This window comes from Petaurus breviceps, unplaced genomic scaffold (genome assembly GCF_028583685.1).
Source record: "Petaurus breviceps papuanus isolate PSGF00001 unplaced genomic scaffold, PetGlider_PUasm1.0 191, whole genome shotgun sequence".
NCBI lineage: Eukaryota > Metazoa > Chordata > Mammalia > Diprotodontia > Petauridae > Petaurus > Petaurus breviceps.
The window spans coordinates 359,776-368,641 of NW_027185811.1; the positions used below are offsets into that span (position 1 = coordinate 359,776).

The 8,866-nt window shown below is 40.4% G+C and overlaps 1 pseudogene; it reads left to right on the forward strand.

The window, feature by feature from the left end:
• The first annotated feature begins 256 nt into the window (after positions 1 to 256).
• On the forward strand, positions 257 to 2,008 carry LOC138164589 (large ribosomal subunit protein eL20 pseudogene; annotated as a pseudogene).
• The last annotated feature ends 6,858 nt before the right edge of the window (positions 2,009 to 8,866 follow it).

Consider the following 8,866-nt stretch of genomic DNA (forward strand, 5'->3'; position numbering starts at 1 on the left):
GGATATTTAGAAAATATGAAGTGCCAAAATTAATAGAAGGAAAAAAGTTTTAAAATAATTTAATCTCAGAAAACAAAATTGAACAAGTCATTAAAGAACTTTCAAAGAAAAATCCCTATAAGATCAGAGAGATTTACAAATGAATTTTAGTAAACATTCAAAGAAAAATTATTTTCAATAATAAGTTAATTGTTTGCAAAAATAGGGAAAGAAGGAATCTTTCTAAACTCTAAGAGACAAATATCCCAATACCTGAGCCAGGGAGAGATAAAACAGAGAAAGGAAACTATAGATCATCACCCCTAATGAATATGAAAGCAAAAAATTAAATAAAATATTAGTAAAGAAGTTACAACAACATATTTAAAAGATTATGACTATGGTCAGAGTAGCTTTATACCAGGGATGCAGAATTGGTTCAGTATTGGGAAAACTATAAACATAATAGTCCATATTAATAAATTAGGTTTAACCTTTTGCGGGTTGGCGGGGCGTGAGGCAGCAGCACCATAAAGGCCTCGGGCACCCTGAGAGAGTATAAGGTAGTTGGGCGCTGCCTGCCCACTCCCAAGGGCCCGGTGCCTCCTTTTTATCGCATGCGGATCTTTGCTCCTAATCATGTGGTAGCGAAGTCCCGGTTCTGGTACTTCGTTTCCCAGCTGAAAAAGATGAAGTCTTCTGGAGAAATCGTATACTGCGGACAGGTCTTTGAAAAGTCCCCTCTTAGAGTGAAGAACTTTGGCATCTGGCTGCGTTACGATTTCAGGAGTGGCACCCATAACACGTACAGGGAGTATAGGGACCTGACCACTGCTGGTGCCGTCACTCAGTGCTACCGAGATATGGGAGCCTGTCACCGTGCCCGGGCCCACTCCATCCAAATCATGAAAGTGGAAGAAATTCCTGCCAGCAAATGCCGCCGGCCTGCAGTCAAGCAGTTCCACGACTCCAAAATCAAGTTCCCTCTGCCCCACAGAGTTCGGCGTGGCCAGCACAAGCCACGCTTTACTACCAAGAGGCCCAACACCTTCTTCTAGGATTAGAGACAATGAGGCACCTGTTTGGTTTAAATAAATTTCTCAGTTGGAAATCCAGAGCAGACTGACTTTTAGTCCATTGTTGACTGGAGAGTGTGGACCAGAGCTGGGGAGCAAGGGCAGATTCTTACTATGGGGCAGTTGAGTTGACTGAGTTAGTCCCAGTGTCTCATTTTTGTTAACAACCCTGTGAGGTAGCTGTTGTGTTTTGCAGATGAAGAAATAGATGTGGAGAAGATCTTTTACATAAACTGAGGGAGACCAAGTTTTCATAGGATTCAGAACTGAAAGAGGATCCCTAAGACTAGTCCAGCCTTTCCATAGGGCCCCCTATTTTAGATGAGGAAATGTAGGGCCAGAAAGTTGTGCTCCACTCAAAGCCATTGGGTGATGCCAAAAGAAACATTCTCCTGGGTTTACAGATGAGGAAGCAACCCTCCTGTCTTAAGGGAACTTGGTAAGTGGCCTAAATTGGTAAGCCTCTCCCATTTCTCTCCTGCTTCCTTTATCTCAGCCAGATCTTGTGTCTGAAAACAGGCTGGGAAAGCTTGGGATGATCAGCCCCAGAACAGGGACCCTCTGTATGACCCACAAGAAGGGGCTGGATCCATGGTGTTAGGAAGGGGTGTGAGGACTCTGCTCTTTGGCAAGTGACATCCCTTCTCCCAATCAGCTTCCTTAACTTTTCATCAGTGAATGTTTATTAGGCACCTGCTATGCCCATTGCTGTGCATGAGGAGTACAGATATAGAAAGGGCATCTGAATATGTCCTTGGGCAGTGTAGGCCTCTTGGCAATGAAATGTCTGCTCTGACACCTCAAATGGAGTTTTTGGAGCTCCTGGCTCCACCATTCAATCTTGGAGCAGAGGGTGGTGATGAAGTCATGCCCAGGCTGATTCCATTTTGCCAGGATGGTATTACGTCTCAAAAATTAAAGATAATACATTTTCCAGCCAAAAAAAAAATAAAAATAAATTAGGTTTAGACCTATCTCTCACATAATATACCACACTAATCTTTAGACAGATGCATGACCATGGTATAAAAGGTAGTAATCATAGGGACTAGACCTGTAAACTCCCAGATTAGGGAACTTCCTATACCAGTACAGTTGGCACCCTCTCTGTCACTTACAGTCCTACAGTTTTCTAGAGCACTGGGAGCTTCAGAACTCATGCTCACAGAGCCATTATGTGTCAGACATAGTACTTGAACCCAGGGTTTCTCTGCTTCTGGCCTTTCTCCACTATCCTTCATTGCCTCTTCACAAAAGATCATGTGTTAAATAAATTAGAAGAGTAAGGAAGGAAATACCTTTCACAACTATTGCTAGGGAAAGTTTTTTTTTGCCAAACAATAGATAGAATATCATAGGAGATAAAATGGAAAATTTTGATCATATAAAATTGGAAGATTTTGTACAAACAAAATCAATGTTGAAATTGTAAGGAAAATGGTTAAGTGTAAAAGTTTTGTAGCTAGTTTCTCTGATGTCTAAGATAAATAGGCAATTGATACAAAGAGATGAAGGCCATAACCCAGTAGATAAAGGGTTAAAGGATTTGAACAAGCAGTTCAGGTCAGCAACTTCTGAACCCAGACTAGTACATTTAGATTAGGTATGTTTGGGGAGGGTGGCTGACAGATGTAATTCTAGTTCCATACCCCTCTTAGAGACTGGAGGAGAGATTGTCCAGCCTCAGCAGTCCTGGATCTTGTCTGCCTTCTTCTTCCCCTTCACACAGCTAGGCTATTGGCCATGTCAGCGTGGCCTCTCTGCTCCCCACAAGAGGAAAGGCAGTTGGTCTTGCTACACCAAATCAGATATCAAATAATATATCTATCTATATTACCCACTGGTCATATTTATGTAATTAGACAGACCCACACATACATATCCGTCCTATAGAGAGAAGATGTCAACCTGCATTGGTAGAGGGATTATCCTCAGCTGGGAGTCCCCTATGCCAGCAGTTCTCAAAGTGTGGTCTTCAAACCCCTGGGCTTCCCCCAAGACCCTTTTAGGAAGTTCACAAGGACAAAATTGTTTTGATAAAATACTAAAATATCATTTGCTTATTAAAATACTCCTCCATTTCCCAACTATATGTCTTTGTGAGACTGGGTTTTCTTTTTGTACTTCAGCAGAAATAATATATCACAACAGATTGAATGCAGAAGTAGACATGAGAATCCAATTGTTTCCTATTAAAGCAGTCATCAAAGATGTTTACAAAAATATATAAAACAAGTCCATTCTCACTAATTATTTTTAAATACTAGTTTTTCATCACAATGTTTTTATATGAATATGTAATGGGTTTATTATTGTTATTTTTAAATAAATTAATTTTTTTTTTAAGCAATCGGGGTTAAGTAACTTGCTTAAGGTTACATGACCAGGTGTTTCTGGGTGTGGTGCTAAGTGTCTGAGCTCAGATTCGATCCCCCAGGTCATCCTGACACATTACTTGCTGAGCCACCTGGCTGCCCCTATAAATTAATACTTTTAAAATTTACTAGTTTTAATTTTTAATATGGAAACCGCTAATAGGTATAACCCACATAAGCAAAAGCACTTAGAGATTCTCAATTTTAAGGAGTCTAACAGAATTCTGAAACCCAAAAGTTTAAGAACCACTGCCCTATACAATCACGGGTCAATTCTTTTTTTGGGGGGAGGGAACCAAAGACTCGATTTTCTCAAAATGGGGAGTTCTGAACTGGGGATGGAATCCGAGCTCAGACACTTAGCACCCACCAGAAACACCTGGCCGTGTAACCTTGAGCAAGTTACTTAACCCTGATTGCTTAAAAAAAAAATGGGGAGTTCTGGCCGAGGAATTCCCACTACTGGCCTCTGATCAACATAGAACCAAATGTTCTTGGAATCTTCTAGTCAGATAGATTTCTTAACCAAACAAGGGACAGAACATTATAGGAGATAAAATGGTTGATTTTGATAATTTACAATTGAAACCTTTTGTACAAAAAAAATCAAAGTCATTAAAATTATAAGAGAAACAGTTAACTATGAAAAGTCTTTGCCTGGGGCACTGAGGGTCTGAGGTGTTCCATATAGTAAAAGCCTAATAAATGCTTATTCAGTTAAATCGGAATTAGTATGGTATTGTAGGGAGAACACAGATCTAAGAGTCAGAAGACCTAGATTCAAATCCCAACTCAACTGCCTACTACCTGTGTGACTGCTCTGGGCCTCAGTTTCCCCATCTATTAAAAAAAAGGAATTTGATTAGATTTTTTCTAAGGTTTCTGCTACCCTTAAATCTATGCTCCCATAACACATAATAGGGACTCCAAAATGCTAGATGAATTGGCTGGATTTTCTCCCAATCAAATGGAGCAAAGAGACAATGAAGCAAGTGTTCTATCAATGTCAAAAGGTCAGACATAGGCAGAAGACCCTCACCAAACCTAGCACTTGCTTCTTATTCCTTTCTCCCCCTCTTTCCTGTCCTTTTCCTATATTTCACCAGTCTCTAAGATTCCTCAGGGAAGAATCTCTTCTAGGTGATTGCCTCTCTTTCCCCAAAGAGTTCTGTCTGCCTCTGCTTCTGTCTTTTCCTCCCCCTTCATTTATGGGCATAATACATTCATGGGCAGTGTGGCTAGGTGGCACAGTGAGTAAAAGCGCCAGCCTGTGAGTCGGGAGGACCCGAGTTTGGCTCCGGCCTCAGACACTTAACACCCACACAAAAATACTAGCCGTGTAACCTTGGGCAAGTTACTTAACCCCAATTGCCCTCCAAAAGGCAAAAATAAATAAATAAATAAATAAATTCATGGGCAACTCAAGACATCACCTACGTTATGTCCTTGGTCCTCTTCAAGAATGAAGGATCAACACCAGCAGCAGAATGAGATACCCTCCCTCTACTACCCCCTCCTCCACTTGAGAGTCAGGAAGACCAGAGTTCAAATCCTACTTCAGACACTTTACTAGGTGCATGACCCTGGGCAAATCACTTAATTTTTCTCAGCCTTAATTTCCTCTCTAAAAAATAAGGAAAAAGTAACACCCAATAATGTAACAAGGTTGTTGTGAGGATAAAATGAGATAACCTATGTAAAGTGCTTTGTAAACCTTAAATTTATATAAATATCTGTTATTACTTACTGTAGTCATACTCTACAGATGACCGTGGGCCTTTAAAGGTTTTTGGAATGGTTCTTGTCTAGAGTGACTTGTCTAGAGTCACACAACTAGCAAGCAATAGAGGTCAAATATGAATTCAGGTCTTCCTCCAGGCCCAGTACTCTAATCACTTTGGATTGGGTGATTAAAAAAAAAAAAAGAAAGCTCTAAATAAGGATCTGACAATTGACTATGCCGGCCCCTGAAAACCAGCCCACCTGGCTTCGGTGGCATCGATCATTCCACAGTTGACCACTAGTTAATGATTCTTTTCATCCACAGTAATTTATGAATACATTTATAAAAACACAGAGGAGCTGCAATCTTAATCACCCTATAGATCTTTTGTGACCCTACATACCTCTGAAGTGTCCAAATGTAAGTAAAGAAATATCATAGGATTTAAAGGTGGAAGGTACCTTCAGGATCATCTCAACCATGGGGTCTTTAGGTATGGTCTGTGGACTCCTAAAAGTCGCCCCCCCTTTCATGGGGTCCATGAAGTAAAAATTATTTTTTAAATAGTACTAAGTGTTATCTATTAAAATATTCCTCTTTTGTAATCGCATATATGTATGAGGCCAGATTTTCTTCATATATCTAAACCAAAACAATCTATCACAACAGGCTGAACGCAGAAGTTGATGGGAAAATCCATCAGTCTTCCATCACGCTAGACATTAAAGATATTTTCAAAACTATGTGAAGCAATAGCAACCACTCTTCTCAATGATTTCTTTTTGTTTTTGGAAAATATAGTTACTTTCCATTAAAATGCTATTTTAACATTGGTTTATTATTTTAAATGAATATTTTATAGATTCTATCAGTGTTAATTTCTGATAGGATAACTATTGATCAATAATACCCACCTAAACAAAAGCTCCTAAAGGAGCATAAAGTTTAAGAGGGTTTCTGAGACCAAAAAGTTTGAGAACCACTGATTTAGGCTAACTTCGTCATTTTGTATATGAGGAAAGTAAGGCCCAAAGGGGTTAAGTGACTTTTCCAGGATCACACAGGTGGCAAACATGAGAGGTAGTATTTAAACCCAGATTCTCTGATGGCAAGTTCAGTGTACTTTCCACCATACTGTAAAGACTTTAAATTTATGACTCTTTCTCCCTATCCTTTACTGTTAGTGTTTTATCCTTCTCTAAATTTCAGATTCAGTCCTTTTTCAGTCATGTCCTACTCTTGGCAAAGATACTGGAGTAGTTTGTCATTTCCTTCTCCAGTTCATTTTACAGATGAAGAAACTGAGGCAGACAGGGTTAAGTGACTTGCCCAGGGTCACATAGATAGGAAATACTGAGACCAGATTTGAACTCAGGAAGATGAGTCTTCCTGACTCTAAAGAAGTTCCCAAACTAATTTGGTCTACTGCCCCCTTTTTTTTTTTAATTACTCTATTGCCCCCTGGAAATCTTTCTTTAATCTCTTAATGTTTTTTAAAAAAATAATTGCATTATTTCAAAAAAATATATATTTCAATTGATACATCTTAAATTGAATTATTTATTGTAAATTTGTGGTTTTTTTCCTGCACTGAAATTTTGATGACACAGTATTGCATCATGTAACTTATAGTATTGTATTGTAAGTAAGTCATTACATGCACATATTCCTGTCCATGTATGCTGGACTTCCCTACAATGTGACAGGCTCACCTGCCAACACCTGCTTGTTAAGACCTGTTGGCAGACTGGACCACTAATCTGTTATAACTTGCATTTTGTGTGTTTATTTGGAAAATAATGTGATCACTATGACTTTAACTCTGTTGTACAATAGATGAAACATGTACAGTTTTTCAAAATTTTCTTATCTTTTTTTCTTATGCTTCCACCACCCCCTTACTTTTATTCAATGCCCCCCAATTGCATCTGAGGCTACTACCTCCCCCCCCCCATCATTCCAGCGGGACTCCCCCTCCCCCTCCCAAGGGGTGGTATCGCCCAGTTTGGGAGCCTCTGTAAGCCCAGGGCTATATCCACTGGGCCCGCTAGTGGCCCTTTCTAAATTAACTTGTCTTTAATTATTTGTATAAATGTCATACCCCACTACCCTTCCCCAATATACTTTTGTGAAGCTTAAATAGTCACTTAACCTCTGTCTTTTGCTTAAACTATGAAAGGAGAGGATTGGATTAGGTGAATTCTAAAGTAGTTTCCTGCTCTAACTCTGCACATCCTTTATCCATAAGCTTCCTGGGGGAAAGGACTTTTTCCTTCCAGTCTTTGTATTCCCAGAGCCTGGCTCAGTACTTTGCAAATAGTGGACCCTTAATAAATGCCTATTGACCTGAACTGAATGAAAGACTGCTCCACCATGGCCCAAAGTGACCAGCCTCTCCCCATTTTCAATAAGGGCACAAGAGAAAGTTCCACCCAAGAAAGAACTTCCCAGTGGGAAGGGGCGACTGTAAGGAATGTCTGTGCTGTCTCTTTCACTAGGCTGGATGAGTGGGATTCTCTTTGGAGGAAGACAAATGAGCCAATTCTTAGGTTCAATGACTGTAGAAGGGAACCCCCCCTCATTTTACAGAAGAGGTAACTGAGGTTCTTGGAGTTGACTTGAAATCTTCAGACTCAAAGTTTCTTCGATGACAGGAATTCATAACAGAGCCCCAATACTGCTGACATGCAGGATGCATTGGCCCTTCTAATAGAAATGCTTGGTCCTTGGGGCAAGAGGGGGCAGTAGTAGAGTGGAAGTAGATTGGAAGGGGGGGGATCTGAATCCTCCCCCCACGCACACACCATCCACCATCCTATCCTGGCTGAATAGTCAGGAAATGAAGTGTAGCTCCTCCAGCCTCAAGCTCATTAAATCCCTGTTAATACATCATTCCAGCCTCCCTGGCTGACAAATACCCAATCCTAGAGCAAATGACCCTTAATCATCTGATGGGAGGGGGCAGGGGCAGCTTTAGCGTCAGCCTCTGCCTGCCCATCTCGAGGGACAGCTTGGAGAAACAAAGGTGGCCATGGTAAGGGGTCTAGGGAAATCAGCCAATACAGAGAACTCATGGCAAGTCCATACTTTGTATAGGTTTCGAGTACATGTTGAGGCTTTTGATCATTCTGTCGATCAAGTCCAAAGCAATGGACTGAAGCATGATGACGTCTTGCATTTGTGGGTGCATTTTCCCAAGGGCATTCACACATATCGCACACAGACAAGGAGAGCCTTTGAACTGAGCTCCAATGAGATTAGACAGTCTAGCACTCTGTGAGTGCGTTTGCCTATTTCTGGTTCAGTGTTCATGTTTCAGCATCTGTATGTTTCTGTTTGAGATCAAATGGAATAACACGGGTAAAGTAACTGTCAAACCTTAAAGCACTACATCAATTATAACTATTATATGTGACTATATTATTATGTGTCTGTTTGAGAATGTGCTATCTTTCATCATGTGGAAAACTGTAAAGGGTTAGTTCTGTGAATGTAAATAAGATAAAATGAAATCTACCTGGCGCTGGTAGTTTGTATAAAGGGTAAGAAGGGATTTGAATTAGTAGGGAAGGGAAGGAAGGAATGGGGAGAGAAGAAGGGAAAGAGGTGAAAAGGAGAGAGAAAAGTTGGAGAGGGGAAAAAAGAGAGTAGGTAAGAGAAGAGGGAGGAATGATAGAAGACAGTGAAGAAATAGAGAGGGAGGCAGTAAGAGA